The following is a 27,530-nucleotide window of genomic DNA, read 5'->3' as shown; positions in this document are numbered from 1 at the left end:
ACATTTTATTTCGGTTGTTCTAATGTGATACATGTACCTTTGTGAACTTATTATTTCTGAGAACGCATGCTGTTACAGCGTTATTACCTGTAAATACCACATTAATGCAATAAATGCTGTCAACCTCAATACATTTGGCAATACGTGTAACGACATTCCTCTCAACAGCAAGTAGTTCGCCTTCCGTAATGTTTGCACATGCAGTGACAATGCACTGACGCATGTTGTCAGGCGTTGTCAGTGGATCACAATAGCAAATATCCTTCAAATTTCCCCACATAAAGAAATCTGGTGAACGTACACGCCATGGTATGGTGCTTCGACGACCAATCCACCCGTCATTAAATATGCCATTCAATCCCGCTTCAAATTCACGCAAGCTATGTGCCGGACATCCATCATGTTGGAAGTACATCGCCATTCCGTCATGCAGTGAACATCTTGTAGTAACATCGGTAGCACATTACGTAAGAAATCAGCATACATTGCATCATTTAGATTGCCATCGATAAAATGGGGGCCGATTATCCTTCTTCCCATAATGCCGCACCATACATTAACCCGCCACTCCACTTGTCGCAGCCATCGTGGATTTTCCGTTGCCCAGTAGTGCATATTACGTCGGTTTACGTTACCGCTGTTGGTGAATGACGCTTCGTCGCTAAATAGAACGCGTGCAAAAGATCTGTCATCGTCCCGTAATTTCTCTTGTACCCAGTGGCAGAACTGTTCACGACCTTCAAAGTCGTCGCCATGCAATTCCAGGAGCATAGAAACATGGTACGGTTGCAATCGATGTTGGTGTCGCATTCTCAACACCGACGTTTTTGAGATTCCCGATTCCGGCGCAATTTGTCTGCTACTGATGTGCGGATTAGCCGCGACAGCAGCTAAAACACTTACTTGGGCATAATCATTTTTTGCAGGTCGTGGTTGAGGTTTCACATGTGGCTGAACACTTCCTGTTTCCTAAAATAACTATGCGGCGAACGGTTCGGACTCTTGGATGATGTCCTCCAAGATACCGAGCAGCATACTTACCACACACCCGTTGGGCATTTTGACCACAATAGCTATACATCAACACGATGGAGACCTTATATATAAAATCATGTAAGCTGCTAGTATTGGTGACATACTGAATGACGAATTATAGGTAAGATTCAAAGTGAGCAGATATGTACACTACATTGAGAGTGACATACTGATAATCTAATAAAACAAGAACTCTATTCTGCATGGAGTTATTACCTCTATGCAATCGTGTTTCTTTGACTTTTCAGCAACCACTCATTTTGTTGACAAGCACAAGATACTTGCTTCTTTCCTCACTGCACACGTTTGTGGGCTAACAAAGAACTCATCAGTAAAAATGCTGTGCGTATCAGGAGAAAGCTGAAAATGTAATGAACAAGAAGCGGTATCAGCAAACAAACATTGTGTTCGGAGTTCCTGTGACACTTGCTGTCGATAGAAATACACTAAAAGTGGAATTAAATGGATTACGAAAGAATCCATTCCACATCACATCCTCCTCTTCTTGGTTATTCAGAATATATAAACAAGAAACAAGTTATATTAATAAGGCAAAATGTGTAGTATTAATAGAGCAAATACGCATTCAAGAACAGGAAAATGTTCGAAATTGCCTTCCTGGGATTGTATTATTCATGTAAACACTGTAATTTTCATTATTTAAAATAACTGTTGCATGCACATGAGAGAAATAATGAACGAGAAGCAATCGTAAACAGTAGTCTGCAAATGTTTTGGATTATTTAAGATGGAGACAGGCCCCACCCACTCCGGCTTCAAAATAACATACAGTGGAACTCGATAGAACCATCTCCTTTCTTGTTTTACCTCCACAATTACGTCTGTGGTATTATCATAGTCTAATAAATACAGTCAAGATCATGGAGGTAAGAAAAGAAGGGACGTGGCATTATGTCGCAAACGTGAAGTAGGTGTCCGCCACCTATATTAGCACAAAAAATTAGGTTCACCACTTTCATACCCACATAATTCTCCGTGGTGACAATTTCCTATGAACTCACTCTGAACGTTTCGTATTGCCAGGGCAAATACTCATTCAAGCACAGAAAAACGTTCGAACATACCTTCCTGACAGTAAGTTATTTGTGTAAGCTCTATAATTTTAGTATTTAAAACATATGTTGCGAGCACATGACAGAAATAATAGACAAGAAGCACTCGTAGAGAATAGTCTGCTAATGTTTTGTGCTATTTAAAATGGCGGTAGGCCAAGCCCACTCATGCTTCAAAATAATATACAGCATAAGTCTGTAGTGCGCCCCCTTCTTTTTTTTAACTCTGTGGTCACGACACGACCTAAAGCAAAAGTTGTTACCATTTGATAGCTGGAGCAAAATTAGCGCTCCAAACGGTGAGAAAGCAGTCAGTCACTTGCATTGTAAGGATAATGTCTGTTTTTAATTATTTTCTCCTTAATTAACAGAATAGTGGTTATATTTTTACGTTCAATACGTTACTAAGTTGCGAAGGAACATGAATAATGGCGAAATACATCTAAAAACAACTGAATCACACTGATTCTGTGATGTTAGCTTCAAATCATTCATGTAGCAATACTTTCGAATATATCGATATTTGCAGCTTATTCTGCTGAAAACAAGAGAATATAAACACCTTTCATGCATTAGAAGCACATCTTTCTGTTTATGTCTATTGTTATTATCATGGCCACTTTCCTTCACACTTAGAAATTTTTATGGACTCCAATGGTTCGCTCTTTCTTGCACTTCACTCGACTTTCAAATACAAGAATATTTGTGTAAATGTAATTACTTTTGCTTCAAACACGAATGTGTTGAAGACTCTTGCCGTTTGTGGCTCAGATTTAGCAAAAACTGTGTAATGGGTTTCTCCTGTGTTTGGAAATTGGCGATTTATTATCATGTCTTTGTTGTTTTCCCTTAAGCTGCAGTTATGATGCCTTATTTTATATGTTTAATAATATAGGTATTACATTCCATAAAGATGTCGCATTATCAACATTAACTGATTTGGCTGAAAGTGTAGCGAACAAAACTTTGCTTTGTCGGAGAGATATATGACATCTTTCTGTGAAAGGTCAGGTCTTCTGGTGTTTACTAGCAATTTTTTTGTTATTAAAGGAAAGCAATATCATTAGGTAAACGTCTGTACATCACAATAGAATCGAAAATAAAGCATCCTGCACTGCACCATTTCATATCTTTCAGGGTCTTTGGGAAACTAAACAATCAGAACTGTTGTGTATTTTTTTAGTTATTGTCGATTTTTATGGCACTAAAAATACAAACTATTGTAAAAAGCTATGTTACAAATCAATATAAAAGTTAGTAATTAGAATCATCTGATATCGTATTCAATGTGTTGCTTGCTGGCTGCTTGGGGTGCTGCTGACACTGGGAGTAACAAAAACGAGTTTGACTGTCACATCTGTTATATTTGACTGTGGTGTTAGTGAAAGTGCTGCAAATCGATGGTTACCATGGAATGGGGACAATTTTGCCACCGAATTTTCTGGGGAAAAGTAAGCTTGTTGGAGAGAGAATCAAATTAGTAGGGTTTTTCCCATATTGCTGTATTATTGTTGTTAGATTGCTATGATGAAATGAGATGGCATTGAAAATTCAATAGCATTAGAACAAGCAATTTTAGAGAAAGAAAACAGTTATTCAGAAAAACAGAATTTTTTTAGCTCTGTTTACAAGAAGGAAAATAATTAAATCTCCAGAAGTATTAGAGCCAGAGCTGTGAAATTTTAACTATAAACTCGTAATTCAGATCTATAATAACATCATGTAAAACATTGACTGAAATGCTGGATTCAACGAAATATAGATGTCTTCCTAAACTTTCTGCAAACATTGTATCGATACATTTGATGAGCCACAACAATAAATATTTTTTTGCAGATCTATCCCAATATTAGACTCTTTCAGTTAGAAGAAAAGAACCACTGTATTGTTTCAGGCATTGTGACTGATTCTGGAGATGATACAGAAAATGAATCCATGTCACTTAACCTGAAAGAGCCTGAGGCGAGATAGAGATACAAGCTCCATTAAATGTTTCAGATGAACACACAGCTTCTGTGCAGATAAACAAAGGTACATTGCTAAAAAAAAAAGACAGACTGAAGGGGTGAAAACTTCCGTAGGATTGGAAATAAAATACCTGGAGGCACCTATGAAGAAAGATAATGTAAATTTATTTATACTGAGCATGGGTATGGCTATAAGTACACTCCACCATACTTTTAGTTGAGTTGAAAATGCACATGGAATTTAGGAATTAAAAATGAGAAGTTTAAGAGCGTATCGGAACAGACTGATATTATTTGAGACTGATCTTAGGAGCATGATGTATTTCCTTTTAATATAAAATCAATGTGTTGTTTAATTTTTTACTACTTTTTGTAAGTTTCTTAAAAGTAGCTAGCCATTTTCATGAATACTATTTATATTGAGTTTTCTCTCTCTCTCATTCTTCATTGCCATAAACCTGACGATGGTGGAAGAGCAAATAAGGACTTATCACAGTGAATCAGCAACATGTGCAAGTATTCCTGCACAATATGCAGAGGTATTAATAAACAGCTAACATCCAAACGGTTTGCTGTCTTCACCTTAAAGCAGAAATATGACAGTATGAAACTGGAAAAGGTTCAATTACTATCCGAGAACATTCGCTCTTAATAAGAAATATGGTGCTACATAATATTCCATGATAGGTAACAAACGTTAGGAGTTGCTACATGATTGCAACTGTTATAACGAGAAACAAATTTATTTTAATAATTTTATCCAAGAATTTGTGGATTAGAGAAGGAAGCTAGTGTCACTGCGAGTTTTTAGGCTCTCATAATAGGTGTCTTGAAAATGTTGAAAACTTTTTTCTGTAAGTTGCAAAATATGCACAAACTATACTAAAGTAAAATCTGTATTTAGTTTCGTTATTTAAAAGATGACTGTTACCCAAAGCGTTATAACAGTCTTCACTTTCACATGGGGCAAATCTTCTTTTTCTGCCTCTTGTTGGAGAGTCACATGGCACAAATCTTCTTTTTCTGCCTCCTGTTGGGGAGTCACAATAACATTTCCTCTCATACTCTTCTTCTTGCAGTAAAATATCTAAGTAGTTCAAAGTCAAATATAATTCATCCATTATTTTCTCCATCCCACTTCAAACTGCCTGCAGGTGCTGTGGCTGAGCCTGTTGCTGCGTCATGGGAAACAATGGCGTCTGCAGTCGAAATTCGGCCACACGAACAAGCAGGCAACCCCTTTTGCTGTGGGGGTTCTGTTTCTGCTGCAAGTCACTATGGAGCCATGGACAACACACACCTTAAAACGGTGAGAACGGACAGTAAGAATAAGAAAAGAGGAATAGCACATGCAGCAGCTGAAACTGAGACATCCACAACAAGAGACAAATTACACCAAATAAAGTTGACGGACAAAGAACAAATTCACGACCTATCAGAAGGGGGAAAAAGATATCGCTGACAATTCCAGCGCTAGTTTGAACAAAGCCTAGTATTGCCTTCATGGTACAAAAATATTAAAATTGATTTGTGCCTCATCTGACTGAAAGAAAAACACTGATCTCTTAATCATCTTACTGTGTATTGTATTGCAGCACTTTCAGCCTTAAGAGGATTTGTGAGTACTGAGAAGTCTGAACAGCATACTAGGACACCTTTTTATAGAAAATGTTTTCTGTGCTTCCTCTGCATGTGATTAGACATCTCACTCAGCTTGTTTCTGTTCTTGTACTCGCTCTCTCTCTATCTTATACACAGTTTCATAAATTTTTAGTAACACAAGTCGATCTCATAACTCCTCAGCAATTTGTCGACCATAGGGATCAGGCTCTTTGTAAGACCAACACATTTACTGAAAACAGACTTTTTATTGATATGTTTGCACAGCAGTTGCATTTATAGAACTGAATGGCTTTATAAGAAGAAGAACTAATTTTTTGGATACAACTATCGTGATTTGGGGTTACATATTCAATACCGAGAAAGCTGTTCTCCAGTTATCATGATATAAGAAATAGTGCCTACCATCTCCAAGAAGATTTGTTCCTTTTATGCATATATCTTCACATTATTGACAAGTGGCAGCACTTCGTATTCCTAATGATCTGACTGTTACAGCTGTGAATGCTTTATAAGAGTTTTGCACCATATAAGCAATGGGGCATACTGAATTTGAACCCTGTGTCAACTCCATCTGGCTGTCATCTAGAGACAGGCTACTGCTCCTAAACTGATTCAAAAAGGTACATGCTGCTACAAGGTGAGCGCTCGATGAAACAGAACAATGAAGTGGTACTGTAGCTCTTTGAATCCAAAATACGTCTCCAGTGATATCAGAGAGTGGAACGAAGATTCTAGTGCAGTCTACTGCAACAACGTCCCACACAGCATGCTGAATTAGACTCTATAGCATAGAGCAATACAGTAACAAACGTCTTCCATATAGCAGAAAAATACACTCCTGGAAATTGAAATAAGAACACCGTGAATTCATTGTCCCAGGAAGGGGAAACTTTATTGACACATTCCTGGGGTCAGATACATCACATGATCACACTGACAGAACCACAGGCACATAGACACAGGCAACAGAGCATGCACAATGTTGGCACTAGTACAGTGTATATCCACCTTTCGCAGCAATGCAGGCTGCTATTCTCCCATGGACACGATCGTAGAGATGCTGGATGTAGTCCTGTGGAACGGCTTGCCATGCCATTTCCACCTGGCGCCTCAGTTGGACCAGCGTTCGTGCTGGACGTGCAGACCGCGTGAGACGACGCTTCATCCAGTCCCAAACATGCTCAATGGGGGACAGATCCGGAGATCTTGCTGGCCAGGGTAGTTGACTTACACCTTCTAGAGCACGTTGGGTGGCACGGGATACATGCGGACGTGCATTGTCCTGTTGGAACAGCAAGTTCCCTTGCCGGTCTAGGAATGGTAGAACGATGGGTTCGATGACGGTTTGGATGTACCGTGCACTATTCAGTGTCCCCTCGACGATCACCAGAGGTGTACGGCCAGTGTAGGAGATCGCTCCCCAGCACCATGATGCCGGGTGTTGGCCCTGTGTGCCTCGGTCGTATGCAGTCCTGATTGTGGCGCTCACCTGCACGGCGCCAAACACGCATACGACCATCATTGGCACCAAGGCAGAAGCGACTCTCATCGCTGAAGACGACACGTCTCCATTCGTCCCTCCATTCACTCCTGTCGCGACACCACTGGAGGCGGGCTGTACGATGTTGGGGCGTGAGCGGAAGACGGCCTAACGGTGTGCGGGACCGTAGCCCAGCTTCATGGCGACGGTTGCGAATGGTCCTCGCCGATACCCCAGGAGCAACAGTGTCCCTAATTTGCTGGGAAGTGGCGGTGCGGTCCCCTACGGCACTGCGCAGGATCCTACGGTCTTGGCGTGCATCCGTGCGTCGCTGCGGTCTGGTCCCAGGTCGACAGGCACGTGCACCTTCCGCCGACCACTGGCGACAACATCGATGTACTGTGGAGACCTCACGCCCCACGTGTTGAGCAATTCGGCGGTATGTCCACCCGGCCTCCCGCATGCCCCCTATACGCCCTCGCTCAAAGTCCGTCAACTGCACATATGGTTCACGTCCACGCTGTCGCGGCATGCTACCAGTGTTAAAGACTGCGATGGAGCTCCGTATGCCACGGCAAACTGGCTGACACTGACGGCGGTGGTGCACAAATGCTGCGCAGCTAGCGCCATTCGACAGCCAACACCGCGGTTCCTGGTGTGCCCGCTATGCCGTTGTGTCCGCTGTGCCGTGCGTGTGATCATTGCTTGTACAGCCCTCTCGCAGTGTCCGGAGCAAGTATGGTGGGTCTGACACACCGGCATCAATGTGTTCTTTTTTCCATTTCCAGGAGTGTATATAACAGGACATGCATTTAAATACCTGACTGTCGTCAGCAGCTTTTCCCAGAAGCTTTTGCCAGACACGAAAAGAATGACATAAGTCAACGACACTGCCTTCATCTAGAAGATAGTAGTGGTGCAAAGTCAACTCCGGTGCAGTTTTGATATCAAATGAATAGTCTAATAATTTAAATTGATCATTAAGCTCCCTTCCTTCCCCCCTTCCTCCTGGGGACTCGTGCTAGCTATCTGCTGAGACAAGCAGTCTTTTATTCATGTGAACTGCCTCATCTGCCCACTGTAAACCCTGTAAGCCCCAGGAGAGGTGCGTTGGTGACAACTTGCTTTGTATTCATCTGCTATCTCCAGAACTGGTGGGAAACACCAAAATGCTTCCTGTAAAATCGTTAAGCATCCTGTGTGTGTGTCATCCTAAGTATATGACCAATAGCAAAATACCTAACTGCAGACCTGCTCATCCCAAAGATATTCAAGCCTGTAGACCTGTATTTTACCTGGGCCTAGCTATGTCGGCAGATTGCTTTGCTGATGGGCTGCTCATAAAACCCTCTTAAGTTCCACATGAGACACTAGCAGAGAGTGAAGGGTTTCCTGGAACGCCAGCTCGTCTGAAATACACTGACAAAGACAGAAGGGATTCCTGGAACACCTGCACACTCTGGAACTCATGGGATTTCATTTATCCTATTCGAAAATGCTTCCTAAAATTTTCTTGTGTGTTGAGCTTGGTGTGTGGAGACTGACTGCTTTTTTTTCACAATACTGCCACAGAGAGACAGAAATGCGATCTGGAAACACCACACCGTGTCATGCGATCATGACATCTGGGATATAAGCCGAATCTGATAGCTCACTGGTCTCAGTTACAGTCAGTCAGTGAAAGACCATGAAGCATCAACAGCAGAAGCCGAGATCGTCTCGCACCTCCCAGCAGAATAGGAAGAAGTGGAAGGCTACCTCTGTTTAATAATATTATATGTCTGTCTGTAGTTGCTATTATTATTATCACATGTGACATTTCTTCTTCTTTATTCAGCATCATAACCAGGACCTGCACCGGCAGTGACCCACATCTTCCTGAGACCTGCAGCAGCATAACAACCCAGACTGTTGGAACCTGCAGGAGCAACTGAGGTCTCCAACACATGGGATTCTGTAGCAGAACTGGTCAACATGTTGGAGAAGGACAAGGATCTGCTTGTTCCATTCATCGATTTGTGTTATAAAGACACTCAACAGCAGAGCATGGATATACCTGCCCATGACTCACAGAAGTGCACCAGGGCCCCAGCCACAGGGCAGATGTCAGTACCAGACTCCCAACATACACACCATCTACTGAAATGCGGAACATTCCATTGATACTGCAAGGACAGATTGTGGATGCAGTGCACTACTGCACTACTGCTGTTCGCTTCTACATATAATTTAACTGCTAGTGGGTCAAAGCATCTGAATATGGGCCAGAAGCAGACGGTGACTGCCACATGTTGATTGAGAATATGATGAAGAGTGTTAAATTGTGGTTTACTCAGTCACAATGGCATGACGTATGTCATGCAATGCCATACATCAATGCCCAGCTGATTACAGAGTGTAATCCATCTCTTTCACCTCCTCCCCAGCCTCCAAGCATTTACTGTGATGGTCTGATGCTATTCATCATACCCATGTACAATGATGTAGCACTCAGGGTAAAACCTGGAGACATATCCATTTATTTACAGCACTCTACTGTTACAAACTTATTTGAACTAGGGATGGTTCTATCTCTTGTGTCAGGGAGACTACACCACTGGCTGTCTTGCACTCAAGCTATGTACAATGACTTAGTGAACTACCTTTGTATGTACAATATACATGTGAATGATTTAGAACTGTGCTTCAATTCACATAAGCTCCAACTGATATAGAGTCCACCAGCACTAAATTTACAGATGGAATACCTGAGTTCTGCGATGCTTCTATCAGTCTGAGGTAAATACAAGCAGAATTTAGTGCATATAGGAAACAGTTATTTGGGAAATACTGCACTGCTGCGAAAAAATTAACCAGTAGATTTTGCTGATGTACTGCATCCTATGACCATTGCTGAAGTGCAAATAAAACAACAATATACTATCACAAATCTAGTATTTTTCTTACTTCAAAAATCTCTCATTATGTTGTACAGGTATGTAGCCATCGTAGCTCAGTTGGAAAGGTGACTGTGCTATAGTGGCTACACAAATTATTACAAGCGTTTTTGCCTATAAAAGTGCATTATATGCCCATACCTGATGCAGTCGGTATCGCGGCAGGGTGGGTGAAGTATCCTCATCACAAGGACTTTGTTGTAAGCGACTGTTCCTGTGATGGCATAGATTGGAAGAAGGAGAAGAATGGAATACCCTTTTCTGATAATATAGGATCAATAACTGTGGTGCCATGCAACTGTGGTAAGACAACTGCCCTCAAGTCACTGCTAATAAACCCAGATGCACTCCTCTTTGAGCATGTCTGTGTATTTTCAAAAATGCTGTTTCAGCCCAAACACCAACTATTACAGGAGGTACTGCAAAGTGTTGCTGGTGTGACACACTGACATTCATATCAGTATGAAAAGAGGGTTGGCTTGCCTTCAACTACCTGGTTTCAACTGCTTTTCAAGAGGAATCCCACCTCCAATACTCAAAGATCATCGTAATCAGGATGTTTTCAATTTTATAGAGAAAGTCTGAAAATAAATATTCTTATATAAAATCTTGATTAATTTCTACACGTACACCTACAGACGGAAAGCAAGCCTTTCTTTATTTTTGGTTGTTGTGGTGTTTAACCTCAACCTTAATTTTTATCTTATAATTTAAATCTACATTGTACTCTTCTAATTCTTTCTCCAATCAATAACTGAACAGATACAAACAAGGTATGTTCTCGAAATCCAATACATATCTAAGTTTTCCCCTGTTAACTACCTCTTATATGGCTTTAACAATAACCTCTGTTCCTTCCAGTAATTCTTCTAGATGAGTGCACTCAGCGATTTTAATCTTGCCTCTCATTTCTTGCACAATACTATTGTCGGTTAGACCATCAGCGAGAGTGCACCGCTAGTTCCTGTTACTAATAAGGCAACTTATACACTGTTCGCTTGTTACATATTTTTACGAGCTTCAAACAGGAGTGACTTATTTTCAGTTATCTGTGTAGTTACTAGATTATTTTTGTAATTTCTTTCATGTTCGAGTACTTACTAGGCACAACCTTTTATTTCCATAACAGTGTAGTGTACAGTACTGCTGTTGCTATCGACTGTTGTATCGACCCTCATATTGTACAGTCTTTTGTTTGTTTGGTTAGAACATCTCAATGTCAGTTAGACTGCCAGTGAAAGAGCACTTCACTTTCCCATTACTAATAAGGCGAGTAAACTGTTCGTTTGTTGCATATTTTTACGAGCTTAAAACAGGAGCGATTGCAGTTATGGATAGGAACTGTGACTGTTGTGTACAGATGCAAGCTGAGTTGGCGACCCTTCTGTCACAGCTCCAGGCTGCGTTGGTTTCTGCCACACAGCTTGAGGTTGCTGCCAAGGGGAGTCACTGTGGGGGATCGGACACAGGGATTTTAGGGATGTTGAGCACATCCCACATTTCCTCCAATCGGTCCACTGCTGTGACCGCCCCAGGTACTGCTTGCACTGTGACTGACCCTTCATCCATGACTGAGTGGGAGATCATTCCAAAGTCTGGCAGGCAGCGAAAAACTTTCCGAAGGGATGATCAAAAGGCCTTCCTGGTTTGTTTGACGAACAGTTTTCGGGCTTTATCTGTGGCTGATGATGTCTCTGAGCCAGATGAAATCATCCACCCTGTTCCAGAGGAAGCTTCTCTGCCCCCTAGGTCTGGTCATTCACAGAGGGTGGGTTTGCTGGTAGTTGGAAGCTCAAACATTATGCGCGTAATGGGGCCCCTTAGGAACATGGCTGCTAAAGAGGGGAAGGAAGCCAGTGTGCACTCCATATGCATTCCAGAGGAGTCATTCCAGATGTGAAAAGGGTGCTTCCAGATGCCATGAAGAGTACACGGTGCAGCAACTGCAGGTGGTGGCTCATGTCGGTACAAATGATGTGTGTCGCTTTGGATTGGAGCAGATTCTGTCTGGTTTTGGGCGGCTAGTGGAAATGGCAAAGACTGCCAGTCTTGCTTCCTAGATTAAGGCGGAGCTCACCATAGGCAGCATCGTTGATGGAACCGACTGTGGTCCTTTGGTGCAGAGCCGAGTGGAGGGTCTGAATCAGAGGCTTTGGCAGTTCTGTGACCATGTAGGCTGCAGAATCCTTGACTTGCGCCATCGGGTGGTGGGTTTCCGGGTTCCATGTAATAGGTCAGGAGTCCACTACACAAAGGAGGCAGCTACACGGGTAGTGGGGGCTGTACGGAACGGACTGGGCGGTTTTCTAGGTTAGAGGGTCTCAGGGAAAAGTGAGCAGGTAAAACAAAAAATGTGAAATCTTATGGGACTTAACTGCTATGGTCATCAGTCCCTAAGCTTACACACTACTTAACCTAAGGACAAATTCCCACACCCATGTGCGAGGGAGGACTCGAACCTCTGCCGGGACCAGCTGCACAGTTTCTGACTGCAACGCCTCAGAGCACTCAGCTAAAGGCGCGTGGCTCAGGTAAAACACAGTAAGATAGTTGTAGAAACGATTGGTATTATAGTTTTAAACTGTTGTAGCTGTGTTGGGAAAGAACCAGAGCTCCAAGCCCTAATAGAAAGCTCTGAAGCTCAAATAGTAGTAGGTACGGAGAGCTGGCTAAAGCCGGAAATAAGTTCAGGCGAAATTTTTTCAAACGATCTAACAGTGTTCAGAAAGAATAGATTAAATACAGTTGGTGGTGGAGTATTTATTGCTGTCAGAAGTAGTTTGCCTTGTAGCGAAATTGAAGTAGATAGTTCATGTGAAATAGTACGGGTAGAGGTTATACCTGATAATCGGACTAAACTATTAATTGGGTCGTTTTATCGACCCCTGACTCAGAAGATATAGCTGATGAACAGTTCAAAGAAAACTTGAGTATCATTTCAAATAAGTGCTCCACTCATAAAATTATAGTCGGTGGTGACTTCCATCTACCCTCGATATGCTGGAAAAATTATATGTTTAAAGCCAGCGGTAGGCATAAAACGTCGTCCGAAATTGTTCTGAATGCTTTCTCACAAAATAATTTTGAACAATTAATTCATGAGCCCACTCGAAGCGTTAATGGTTGTGAAAGCATACGTGACCTTTTAGCAACAAATAATCATGGACAAATTGTGAGTGTTGTGACGAATGCAGGGATTAGCGAGCACAAGGCAGTTGCTGCTAGTCTGAATACCATAACACCTACAACCATCAAAAAGAAACACAAAGCATACCTATTTTAAAAAAGCTGATAAAAATGCTCTTAACGTCTTTTTAAGAGACAGTCTTCATTCCTTCCGATCTGATCATGTAAGGGTAGAAAAGTTGCGGAATGTTTTCAAGGAGGTAGTATCGACAGTAATTGAGAGATATATACCACATAAATTAATAAGTGATGGTACTGATCCCCCATGGTACACAAAACGGGTTAGATCGTTGTTGCAGAAGCAACGAAAAAGGCATGCCAAATTTAAAAGAACGCAAAATCTCCAAGATTGGTAAAGTTTTACACAAGTTCGAATTATAGCGCATATTCAATGTGAGGTGCTTTTAATAATTTCCACAGCGAAATTCTGTCTCAACATCTGGCAGAAAACCCGAAGAGATTCTGGTCATACATAAAGCACACCATTGGAAAGACTCAATCAATACCTTCACTGCACGAAAACAACGGTGAAGCCACTGATGACAGTGCCACTAAAGCAAAGTTATTAAACACGGTTTTCCAGAACTCCTTCACCAAAGAAGACGAAGTAAATATTCCTGAATTTCAATCAAGAACAACTGCCAAGGTGAGAAACATAGAAGTAGATATCCTCGTTGTAAGAAAGCAGCTTAAATCACTTAATAAAGGTAAGGCCTCCAGTCCAGATTGTATACCAGTCAGATCCCTCTCAGAGTGTGCTGACAAATTAACTCCATATTTAGCAATTATATACAACCACTAGCTCGCAGAAAAAACCGTACCTAAAGACTGGAAAATTGCTCAAGTTACACCAATACACAAAAAGGGAAGTAGGAGTAATCCGCTGAATCACTAATGCCGATTTGCAGCAGGGTTTTGGAACATACACTGTATTCGTACATTATGAAATACCTCGAAGGAAATGATTTATTGACACACAGTCAGCACGGATTCAGAAAATATCGTTTTTGTGAAACATAACTAGCTCTATAGTCATGAAGTAATGAGTGCTATCGACAGGGGATATCAAATTGATTGCATATTTTTAGATTTCCAGAAGGCTTTCGACACAGTTCCTCACAAGCGTCTTCTAACCAAATTGCGTGCCTACGGAGTATCCTCAGTTGGGCGACTGGATTAGTGACTTCCTGTCAGAAAGGTCACACTTCGTAGTAATGGACGGAAAGTCATCGAGTAAAACAGAAGTAATATCCGGCGTTCCCCAAAGAAGTGTTATAGGCCCTCTATTGTTCCTGATCTATATTAACGACATAGGAGACAATCTGAGTAGTCGTCTTAGATTGTTTGCAGATGATGTTGTCATTTACCGTCTTGTAAAGTCATAAGATGATCAAAACGAATTGCAAAATGATTTAGATAAGATATCTGTTTGGTGCAAAAAGTGGCAATTGACCTTGAATAAGGAAAAGTGTGAAGTTATTCACATGAATACTAAAAGAAATCAGTTAAATTTCAATTACGCGATAAGGCATACAAATCTGAAGGCTGTAAACTCAGCTAAATATTTGTTGTTGTTGTTGTTGTGGTCTTCAGTCCTGAGACTGGTTTGATGCAGCTCTCCATGCTACTGTATCCTGTGCAAGCTTCTTCATCTCCCAGTATCTACTGCAACCTACATCCTTCTGAATCTGCTTAGTGTACTCATCTCTCGGTCTCCCTCTACGATTTTTACCCTCCGCACTGCCCTCCAATGCTAAATTTGTGACCCCTTGATGCCTCAAAACATGTCCTACCGATCGATCCCTTCTTCTAGTCAAGTTGTGCCACAGACTTCTCTTCTCCCCAATCCTATTCAATACCTCCTCATTAGTTACGTGATCTATCCACCTTATCTTCAGTATTCTTCTGTAGCACCACATTTCGAAAGCTTCTATTCTCTTCTTGTCCAAACTAGTTATCGTCCATGTTTCACTTCCATACATGGCTACACTCCAAACAAATATTTTCAGAAATGACTTCCTGACACTTAAATCTATACTTGATGTTAACAAATTTCTCTTCTTCAGAAACGCTTTCCTTGCCATTGCCAGTCTACATTTCATATCCTCTCTACTTCGACCATCATCAGTTATTTTACTTCCTAAATAGCAGAACTCCTTTACTACTTTAAGTGTCTCATTTCCTAATCTAATTCCCTCGGCATCACCCAATTTAATTGGACTACATTCCATTATCCTCGTTTTGCTTTTGATGATGTTCATCTTATATCCTCCTTTCAAGACACTGTCCATTCCGTTCAACTGCTCTTCCAAGTCCTTTGCCGTCTCTGACAGAATTACAATGTCATCGGCGAACCTCAAAGTTTTTACTTCGTCTCCATGAATTTTAATACCTACTCCAAATTTTTCTTTTGTTTCCTTTACTGCTTGCTCAATATACAGATTGAATAACATCGGGGAGAGGCTACAACCCTGTCTCACTCCTTTCCCAACCACTGCTTCCCTTTCGTGCCCCTCGACTCTTATGACTGCCATCTGGTTTCTTTACAAATTGTAAATAGCCTTTCGCTCCCTGTATTTTACCCCTACCACCTTTAGAATTTGAAAAAGAGTATTCCAGTCAACATTGTCAAAAGCTTTCTCTAAGTCTACAAATGCTAGAAACGTAGGTTTGCCTTTTCTTAATCTTTCTTCTAAGATAAGTCGTAAGGTCAGTATTGCCTCACGTGTTCCACCATTTCGACGGAATCCAAACTGATCCTCCCCGAGGTCCGCATCTACCAGTTTTTCCATTCGTCTGTAAAGAATTCGCGTTAGTATTTTGCAGCTTGACTTATTAAACTGATAGTTCGGTAATTTTCACATCTGTCAGCACCTGCTTTCTTTGGGATTGGAATTATTATTTTCTTCTTGAAGTCTGAGGGTATTTCGCCTGTCTCATACATCTTGCTCACCAGCTGGTAGAGTTTTGTCATGACTGGCTCTCCCAAGGCCGTCAGTAGTTCTAATGGAATGTTGTCTACTCCAGGGGCCTTGTTTCGACTCAGGTCTTTCAGTGCTCTGTCAAACTCTTCACGCAGTATCGTATCTCCCATTTCGTCTTCATCTACATCCTCTTCCATTTCCATAATATTGTCCTCAAGTACATCACCCTTGTATAAACCTTCTATATACTCCTTCCACCTTTCTGCCTTCCCTTCTTTGCTTAGAACTGGGTTGCCATCTGAGCTCTTGATATTCATACACGTGGTTCTCTTCTCCCCAAAGGTCTCTTTAATTTTCCTGTTGGCAGTATCTATCTTACCCCTAGTGAGATAAGCTTCTACATCCTTACATTTGTCCTCTAGCCATCCCTGTTTAGCCATTTTTCACTTCCTGTTGATCTCATTTTTGAGACGTTTGTATTCCTTTTTGCCTGCTTCATTTACTGCATTTTTATATTTTCTCCTTTCATCAATTAAATTCAATATTTCTTCTGTTCCCAAGGATTTCTAGCAGCCCTCGTCTTTGTACCTACTTTATCCTCTGCTGCCTTCACTACTACATCCCTGAGAGCTACCCATTCTTCTTCTACTGTATTTCTTTCCCCTATTCCTGTCAATTGTTTCCTTATGCTCTCTCTGAAACTCTGTACAACCTCTGGTTCTTTCAGTTTATCCAGGTCCCATCTCCTTAATTTCCCACATTTTTGCAGTTTCTTCAGTTTTAATCTACAGGTCATAACCAATAGATTGTGGTCAGAATCCACATCTGCCCCTGGAAATGTCTTACAACTTAAAACCTGGTTCCTAAATCTCTGTCTTACCATTATATAATCTATCTGATACCTTTTAGTATCTCCAGGGTTCTTCCACGTATACAACCTTCTTTCATGATTCTTAAACCAAGTGTTACCTATGATTAAGTTGTGCTCTGTACAAAATTCTACTAGGCGGCTTCCTCTTTCATTTCTTAGCCCCAATCCATATTCACCTACTATGTTTCCTTCTCTCCCTTTTCCTACACTCGAATTCCAGTCACCCATTACTATTAAATTTTCGTCTCCCTTCACTATCTGAATAATTTCTTTTATTTCATCGTACATTTCTTCAATTTCTTCGTCATCTGCAGAGCTAGTTGGCATATAAATTTGTACTACTGTAGTAGGTGTGGGCTTCGTATCTATCTTGGCCACAATAATGCGTTCACTATGCTGTTTGTAGTAACTTACCCGCATTCCTATTTTCCTATTCATTATTAAACATACTCCTGCATTACCCCTATTTGATTTTGTGTTTATAACCCTGTAGTCACCTGACCAGAAGTCTTGTTCCTCCTGCGACCGAACTTCACTAATTCCCACTATATCTAACTTTAACCTATCCATTTCCCTTTTTAAATTTTCTAACCTACCTGCCCGATTAAGGGATCTTACATTCCACGCTCCGATCCGTAGAACGCCAGTTTTCTTTCTCCTGATAACGACATCCACCTGAGTAGTCCCCGCCCGGAGATCCGAATGGGGGACTATTTTACCTCCGGAATATTTTACCCAAGAGGACGCCATCATCATTTAATCATACAGTAAAGCTGCATGTCCTCGGGAAAAATTACGGCTGTAGTTTCCCCTTGCTTTCAGCCGTTCGCAGTACCAGCACAGCAAGGCCGTTTTGGTTAATGTTGCAAGGCCAGATCAGTCAATCATCCAGACTGTTGCCCCTGCAACTACTGAAAAGGCTGCTGCCCCTCTTCAGGAACCACACGTTTGTCTGGCCTCTCAACAGATACCCCTCCGTTGTGGTTGCACCTACGGTACGGCCATCTGTATCGCTGAGGCACGCAAGCCTCCCCACCAACGGCAAGGTCCATGGTTCATGGGGGGGCTAAATACTTAGGGAATACAATTAAAAATTATCTAAATTGTAACGATCCCATAAATAATATTGTGGGTAGAGCAAAACAAAGGCTGTGATTCATTGGCAGAACACTTAGAAGGTGCAACAGGTCTACAAAAGAGATTGCTTACATCACACTTGTCCATCCTATTCTGGAGTATTGCTGTGGGGTGTGGGATCCACATCAGGTGGGACTGATGGATGACATCGAAAAATTGCAAAGAAGCACAGCTCTTTTTGTATTATCGCAAAATACAGGAGATAGTGTCACAGACATGATATGCAAAATGGAGTGGCAATCATTAAAACAAAGGCGTTTTTCGTTCCGACGGGGTCTTCTCATGAAATTTCAGGATCTTCTCATGAAATTTCAATCACCAGTTTTCTCCTTCGATTGCAAAAACATTCTGTTGCCACCCACCTACATAGGGAGAAATGGTCTTCACGATAAAATAAGAGAAATCAGGGCTCACACAGAAAAATTTAAGTGCTCGTTTTCCTCCGTGCTGTTCGAGAGTGGAACGGTAGAGAGACAGCTTGAAGGTGGTTCATTGAACCCTCTGCCAGGCACTTTATTGTGAATAGCAGAGTAATCACGTAGATGTAGATGTTATAACACTCCTTATCTTCCAGGGTATATGCTACCAGCTCTTCTGCCACACTTTCTTGTGGAAGCGGTGGATGGGGGATTAATTTAATTAATTTGATATGAATTTTATATCAAAATTGTGCCATAACTCTCTCTGCCCCACTACTGAAGTGCTTCAATTAACATATCATGTCAATGTAACAATCCGGATAAAAAAAAGAAAATGCTGTTACTACAAGAGGGAGATGACTTCCTATTCTTCTGACTCCTCATCAAACTTGAAGAGACATTGAAGTCCAAGTATCCTACAGCACCTCTGTAATGGTGTGTCCAGGAAGCTAATCAAGATCATAATCAACCAGTGAGTCTTCTCCAGAAATTCAGTAAATCATTTCTCACAAGTCGTCCTCACCAATGTCTGCTTCCGTTGAGGAAGTCAAAATGAGTCTCAATCTGTATCCAGCCTGCCATTACCACCCTGATTTATTTTCTTTTGTGACACTCTCAAAGCCAACCGACTTTCGTTTGCAAAAACCTGGAATTTGTCAAAATCATAAAGCAAATCAAATTAATGAAAAATCTGACATAAGATACATAATGTTTACAGAAATTCATAATTATACTTCATGCAGATTATAATTAAAAATTCTAAAAACGTTATAAAACTTACTGTACAGATGTTTGATAAAATTTATAATGATTTGACTGTTGCAGAGGCAATGAGACATGGGCAACTATGAATGATATTAGTTTCTATGCTGTCATGACACATTTTCCAGCTGAGAAGAAAACCGAACTAACCTAAGGACATCACACACATCCATGCCCGAGGCACGATTCGAACCTGCGACCAACCATATCAGTCATGCAGTTCCAGACTAAAGCACCTAGAACCGATTGGCCACTGCAGCCAGCAAAGGCTGTTATCGCCAAGTATAATGTCAAGTTTAAAAGCTCTTCCACAATAAATGGACAACGAATCTAATGTGAAATCAGCTGGTGTGGTTTTGAACCCTCCACGTCTCTCATGATTTGCATGTTCTTTAAATCTCATTGAGCAACAAACAGTACAAAAATCAATAAAGAAATAATTGGTGAGGTCAAAAGAGCCGTTATAATTTTCAAGATGAAGTCGATTTACCTTAATTTACTGAGATGCAAGAAAAAGTAAAACAACACTGGCCAGGTGCGAGTAGGGCTTGCACTCTACGAGTTCCATACAAACTTAACTATGTATATAGACAGTTAACCCATCCTTGGAATCGAGAATCTCGACGATTTATGCCTGTTCTCAGATTTGATACTGGCAAGATATTGGTCCTGGGAGTTCCAAAACTTTCTGGAATGTTATAATTTGCAGTTTGAAATCGGATAACAAATAATAAAATAAATATTTTTTGTGTGATGTAATTACCAATTAACAATTTTCTGATTTTTTTGCTTTATTTCTATGTGAAACATTGCTTCTTGCCAAATTTCATGGTGCTAGGTTAGTGGGAAGTACCTTACAGATTTTAATGAGTGAGTTTGCAAATATCAAAACATGTGACATAAATGGCCATATCTTTTGATCACAATGATTTAGAAGCTATACTTTTTTGCACTACAAAGGGACCATATACCTTACAGTGTGATATAAATTTCAACTTGATATATATAGAAGTTCTTGAGAAAAAAGGGTGTTAGCAGATGAACAGCAGAAAATCAGACAACAAATGACAAAAGTATTTTTTTCGTTTACTATGATTACAAATTAATAATTTTCAACTTTTTCCTTTACTTGTACTTTGAAATGTAACTTCTCACCAAATTTCGTGACTCTAGGCCAAAAGGCAGTACCCTATAGATTTTGATGAATGAGATTGCATGTATAGAAATATGTGACATAAATTGTCCTTTCTTTCGACTGTGTTGACTTAGAACCTTACATTTATCACATTGTCAAGGGACTGTGCACTTTAGTGTGTGACATGAATTTCAATTTGCTGTGTCTACACGTTACTCAGAAAAATAAGTCTTAACAGACTGACGAAAAGATAACAGACCACAAAAAATATATTTTTAGTGTGATAAAGTTACAAAGTAACAGTATTATGAAAAGGATAGCTGCTACTCACAATATACCAGAGATGCCGAGTCACAGCAGTACCCTGTAGGTTTTGATGAGTGAGATTGCAGGTATATAAAAATATATGACAAAACGGTCTTTCTTATCACTATGTTGACTTATTTATTACATTTATTACATCGCCATGGGACTGTGCACTTTAGATTGTGACATGAATTTCAATTTGCTGTATCTACAAGTTACTGAGAAACAGTAGTCTTAACAGACTGACAAAAAGATAATAAATCACAAAAAATATCTTTTTAGTGTGATATAGTTACAAAGTAACAGTATTATGAAAAACATAGCTGCTACTCACCATACACCAGAGATGCTGAGTCGCAGGTAAGTATAACAACAAGCCTGTAAGAAAGTGAGCTTTTGGTTAACAAGGCCTTCGTTGGTAGTAGACAACATACACAGACACACACTAACAGAAACACAACTCACACATTCATGACCACAGTCTATGGCTGCCTAGACAAGACTAGCTAATCCTTACACCTCTCAATGTCCAATGCTGCTCTGAGAAATCATCCACTGTGTGATCGTATCTTCTACATGTAGTATGAGTTGCAGACAGAAATTTATCACACGGTGCACTGTGAGCCATTAAATTATAAATTTTACAGCATTTGGAACCAGGTACTCTTGCTGACTATTATCCTTAAATTGAGATAAATTAGTTGGTTATCTAGGCCAATAGTAAGTAGGATCGATGGAGTTCATGTCGTTTGCACTTGATTCCCTGATTATTGTTTTTTAACATGTATGTATGAGATTGTTCCTGTACTGGTCACGCTCTTGTTGCCTTACGAGACGGCCACCGATCCATAGCCAAACACAACTGAAGCCAGCCACCAGTACCAGCCGCCACTGATGGGTAGTTAGAAGCCTAGCAACACCGTTCTCGTCAGGCATAAAATGCTGTAAACACCTGCATCACTTGGGTCAGACAGACTACCAAACTGGTGGACCACTATCAACATTCAATAGGACATCACGAGATACAAGACCGCGCCTTCCACTGTAGGCAGTCTTCAAGTCCTATTCTGGTCATGGCAACAAATACAATTCCTCTGAAAACAAGTGACAATGTTTCTTTTCACAAAGTACCCTGTGTTACTGTTGAGGACATTCATGTGCCAGACCAGAAGTGATTACGAAATTGTCATCTTCCAATTCTTATTGGTGCTGGGTGGAAATCTTTTCTGTTTGTCTGGACGGAGGCCAAGAAACCTGTGAGGCGTCGCCAGACACAATAAAACAGGATTAAATATTACTTTATTTATTTCTCTGAATACATCTTGTCACCGGATATTTGGTGGTGGCTGGTAGCTCAGCAATCCAGCGAGGAATTTTCTGAACTCAGTGGCTGGCTCAGGCTGCCGTATATCGCAACATCCATCCTGTGCTCAGGCCATTTACTTCCAGTAGGCAGGTTGCTACCCATGCTGTGGAAGGAGCACCTTGGCGGAGGCTCGTGTTTTATGTCCCATGCGCTGTTCTGAGGGTACTCTGTCCCTCTCAGGTCACTGTCCATGATGTCCCATTAGATGGACCATGATGCTGAATGCCACGAGGTCGTGTTGAATGCTGATTGCGATCCACCAGTTTGGTAGTCTGTCTGACCCAAGCAATTCTGGAGGTTAGAGCAGTTTATTCTCTGGCCAGAACAGTGTTGCTAGGCAAGTGGACTACCCATCAGAGGTGGCTGGCAGTGGACGCTGGGTTCTGTCATCTGTGGCTACGGATTGGTGGCCATCATGTAACACGACATGAGTTTTACTGGTACAGAAACAATCTCATACACCAGATGTCACAACACAATCAGGGAATCAAGTGCGGACTACATGAACGCAATCGATCCTATAGAAACTTTCCAGGGAATGAAAAAATCTTAAATTGATAAAATAACAGTGTTAGGACTGGAATAAAGATTGTTTCTGATGCAAATCCTAACAGGCAGATGAAATGAGGTTGCTGTGTAAATACAGAAATAGCGGTAATTCTCCGAAAATACAAATGTTAGCACTCAAATCCTGAACTTCCTAAGATCTTTTCCTCGAGTGAACCGTCTGTCCACCACTTTTACATAGGGTATTCGGTCTGTTACACAAATTGTTTGAATAACACAGTCCAGATCCCTATGTATTTATTTTAGACGATTGTTTTCTATCATTATATGCCACCTCCAGAACTAAAAACTCGTAGCAGCAACTATTGCTCGCCATCAACAAATTTGATTCAACTTCAGCGTCAGAATTCGAACTAGAAACTCCCAAATTCAAATACGTGTATTTGGAGTGTGGAAGGGGGGGGGGCATGATGGAGCCAATTGTAGGTCATTTTGAAATAAGACAAGTGAGCTGCTCAGGGCCAGTTAAATGGAAATGAGCATTAACGAAAGTGATTGAAGTAACCTTTAACGTTCTGTCACAAGTGAAAACAGGTCTATATACGTTTAAGCAGCTTGTATTAAAACCAGCCAAAACTTACTACTCATTATCAGCCAGTGCCGTTATTTAACACTGTTGGCATTGGATGTAATCTAAAAAAAACTATTTTTTCAGAAACATTACAACACTATGAACATTCCAAAAGTCTCGAAATTTAGTCTACAAAAAATCTGCGACGTTAGAAAGAATAACAACAAAACAGTGTATCATAAAAAAACAATCTGACTTCACTTAAGCTACTACATGATGAAGATAGACGTCTACATGTCAATGAATAGAGCCAAATGAGCTTCTAATTCAGATTTCTTCTGCTGAGTGCAGACTTTCGAAAGAGTGATTTCTTCGACTCTCAGTGAATGGGCGGTTTAATTGGTTAAGGATGCATGTGGTGCAAAGAAAAATGATTGTACATTACTTACAGCCTGTGCTACAATTCGTCTTTTGTCCGAGTATAGCTAGAAGTTGTTTTGAAATATTGAAGGTAGGGCACATTTCGATGCTCAGACTATTGATATTTCACTGCGCCCAGAATTGCGAACAGAATCTCACTATGAGCACCATTCTTGGTGTCTGTCCTGTACATAAGTGAACAATACAGTCTGGAGATGGGGATCACTTCCATAGCATCTTACAAGTGGGCCACTTCTATTCGTCATAAACCATTGCGTCCAAATTTATGGTACTATATGCAGGATGTCACGGGCCATGAAAGTGGCGGAAGTGGGAGCTCCAGACAGCCAAGCATTTAGAAAAAATCTGGGTTTTGCCGTAGGCCAGGCAGGGTATGAGCCATTGTGTTAACATTGTTTTTACACAATAGTTGGTGCTGTGGTAAAAGTACAGAATGGTAAACCTAGGGTCGTGGGGTCGAATCCCTAGTTGAAAACTTTTTTATATTTTCAATTTTTACAGTAATTACACTGCAAAAAAATTATGCCCAATATACTGCATTTATTAATACTTTCATAAAAGGCACAAAAAGGAAACAAAAAGAAAAATTTGGAACTGCAAATAAATTTTCAGGATGGGATTGTAAGGCTTGCACAAGAACTCCATTTATACTAATAGCAAAACCATAAAATTATTGTGTCTGTCTGTTTGAAACCTCTAATCTGGAAAACTACTAGACGAATTTTCATGTGGTTTTCACAAGTAACTTGAGCATAGCTTGGGACAACATTCAGGTTTTGTTTAATCAAAATTGGAACACGGGAAAGAAAGATATTCCAATTTAAGGTTTTATATACAGTCGTCTTCCAAGCTTAGTAGTTTCGATGTTGGATCATCATGTCATCATGGCGTAGTACACCATGGAACCAATGATTATGCCATATTTTTTTGTCACTCAGTGATAGACGTATTTGTGGAAGTTTATGTCAGTGACAGAATTAAGCACTGCAGTCTCATTTTTAACAATACAAACTAATAGTGAATTTGTTTGACTATGCTATATGGATTTAATGATATTGCTTTGTGCATTAAAAACTTAACAATGGTTAATTCTTTCAACAGGTTTCATTTATATTCTTCGCCTGGAACAACGAATTTATTAAGTTTTCTTTGTGACTTGTGTGTCTATTCGTTACATTTTGATTTACTTTTGTTTATGAATACACATACATAGAAATCAGTTGAGGCTTCCTGTAATTCACCAGAGTGGCTGTAAGACTAAGGACTATATGGTCTCAAGAGTCCAATGAAGACCCTGAGGTGAGACATGCTGCAGCTCTACAACAGACTTTAACTCACTCTTTGAAAACTCCTTCTGAATGGATGGGTCGATTGAGAGTGCTATGTAATATCTCTCTTCTCACAAACCTGTACTTGCAGAAGCTTGAAGTTACTTCTCTCCAATGTAACATCACAGAAGCAGAAATTTTTGAGGGAAGTGGCACGGGTTAGCAAGTTCTTATACCCCAAATACCACTTATTCCTAACAATTTACTATTTCACTTCACAAGGTGGCTTTATAAATAAAAAATAAATTTAATTTACATGAAGCTTCAGGCACAGCTATAAATAAATACTAGTGCAGTACTGGGTTTCTCTGTTACTTATATACAAAACTGCTACTTTTATTATTTTACCATGGATGAGTTACACATGCTAGCATTGTTGCCACCAGCCGATGGACCGATTTTGCCTGCACTAGCAGCCAATTGTTCGTAAGCAGTTGCCACGTGTTGTTTGTGTCAAATTGAAACTACAATTTAATTACAGTCCATTCTTGGAAAGTTATTTGCAGTGCCCTCATGGACACTGTAAGTAGGATTCTTTGTTGGAAATTTATTTGGCATCCCCATTTTTTTTGTATTTTATTTCCAAGCCATTTATGAAAATATTAATAAAAAAAGAAGCTTGCACAGGATAGATTAGCATGTAGAGCTGCATCAAACCAGTCTCAGGACTTAAGACCACAATAACAACAACAATAAATTAAATATACTGCCATTAATTAGGTTTATTTGCAGTACAAGAACCTAAAAATTAATAAAAAATATTCTGCATAAGGACTCAACTCCAAGATCTTAGGATTACCATTCTGTACTCTTCCTACTGTGCCAAATGCTGCCTGGAAAATACACCACCATAAATCGCTCTTGCCTCACTCGAACCGCTCTAAAAAAAGATCTTTTTTCCGAATGCTTGGCCTTCTGGAGCCCTCACTACTGTCACTTTCATTTCTGGCCAAGCCCATCATATGCAATAAATTTAGACGAAATCGATTATGATGAGAAGGCATGGACAGTGTGAATGTGATGCATGGCTTCTGTTCGTACCTGCTTTGGGTGTTTCTTTCCTTACTGCTGTCATGAAAGCAGAACAAGAAGAGTTACAGCTTATGTGTTCTTGCGCATAGTGTGCTTAATTAAAACACGATTCCTGTTGGAACCGTTAACAGGAAGTCATAGGATATTCCTGGAATCATTACTGAGATCTAATCCCTGAAAGGTTTTTGGTAGTCTTCAGCGATAAGTACAAGGTCTTCCTTCTAGCGTTTGATAGTTACACTTCAGTCACAATTCTGAAGCAGTGTTTTCCTTTTAAACACAACTTTTACCATTCATCTGCATCTACATCTACATGGAAACTCTGCAAATCACATTTAAGTGCCTGGCAGAGGGTTCACGAACCACCTTCACAATTATTTATTATTCCAATCTTGTATGGCGCGTGGAAAGTACGAACACCTATATCTTTCTGTACAAATTATGATTACCATTATTTTATCGTGGTGATCGTTTCTGTAGGTCGGTACCAACAAAATATTTTCGCATTTGGAGAAGGAAGGTGGTAATTGGAAATTCGTGAGAGGATTCCTTCACAACGAAAAACGCCTTTCTCTTAATGATGTCCATCCCAAATCCTGTATCATTTCAGTGGCGCTCTCTCCCATATTTCGCCATAATACAAAACGTGCTGCCCTTCTTTGAACTTTTTTCGATGTACTCCATCAGTCCTATCTGGTAAGGATCCCACATTTGTATTACTCTTTGTTCTGTAAAGACGACATATCGTGTTAGTATCATGTACACCATTAATATTTCAATAAAAGTCAAACAAACATATGTTATAAAGACAAAATTCTCTAACATTTCCAATCATGCCAAGTGGTTTTAAATCTATGAGCTTTCAACTGAGTACTCCTCGGCAATTACCAAGTGGAGACTGGTGTACGATTGCTGCTGCCATCATTATAGAGCCACACTGCCTTATGTGACACCACTGGTGTTTACTCCAGCGTAACATATGGAAATGTTTCCATTATGCACCTACCGCACCCACTTCAACCTTCTGATGGCCGGATTCAAGGCTGTTCTTAGCTGCAGGCTATCATCTTTATTGAGGATATTGTGTACAAATTTTTATGATGCTATCCCAGAAACAATTAGTCTATGTTGCAATAGTGTACTGTTTTCAGAGCATGTTCTGCTACCGCTGATTCCTCAAGGTACTGTGTTCCACACTGCACTGTTCAGTAATATGCACAGTCTATTTCGCATAAAACTATCCACACACACAAGGTATTTTATATACTTCTGGCGTTCTGAAGCCTATATTGTCTTTCACAGTCCTCACAGGATGTCTGTTTTTTGTGTACATGTCTTTGGAAAGATGGCTTGCAAAATGTGACAGTTGTTGCAGCTGTATTCCTTAAACTTTTTCTCTAAGTGGCTCAGTTCCTTCAGCAGGTTTCCAGC

Source organism: Schistocerca gregaria, chromosome 1 (genome assembly GCF_023897955.1).
Source record: "Schistocerca gregaria isolate iqSchGreg1 chromosome 1, iqSchGreg1.2, whole genome shotgun sequence".
Lineage (NCBI taxonomy): Eukaryota > Metazoa > Arthropoda > Insecta > Orthoptera > Acrididae > Schistocerca > Schistocerca gregaria.
The sequence above is the reverse complement of the archived record's forward strand: the minus strand, read 5'-3'. Positions refer to the sequence as shown.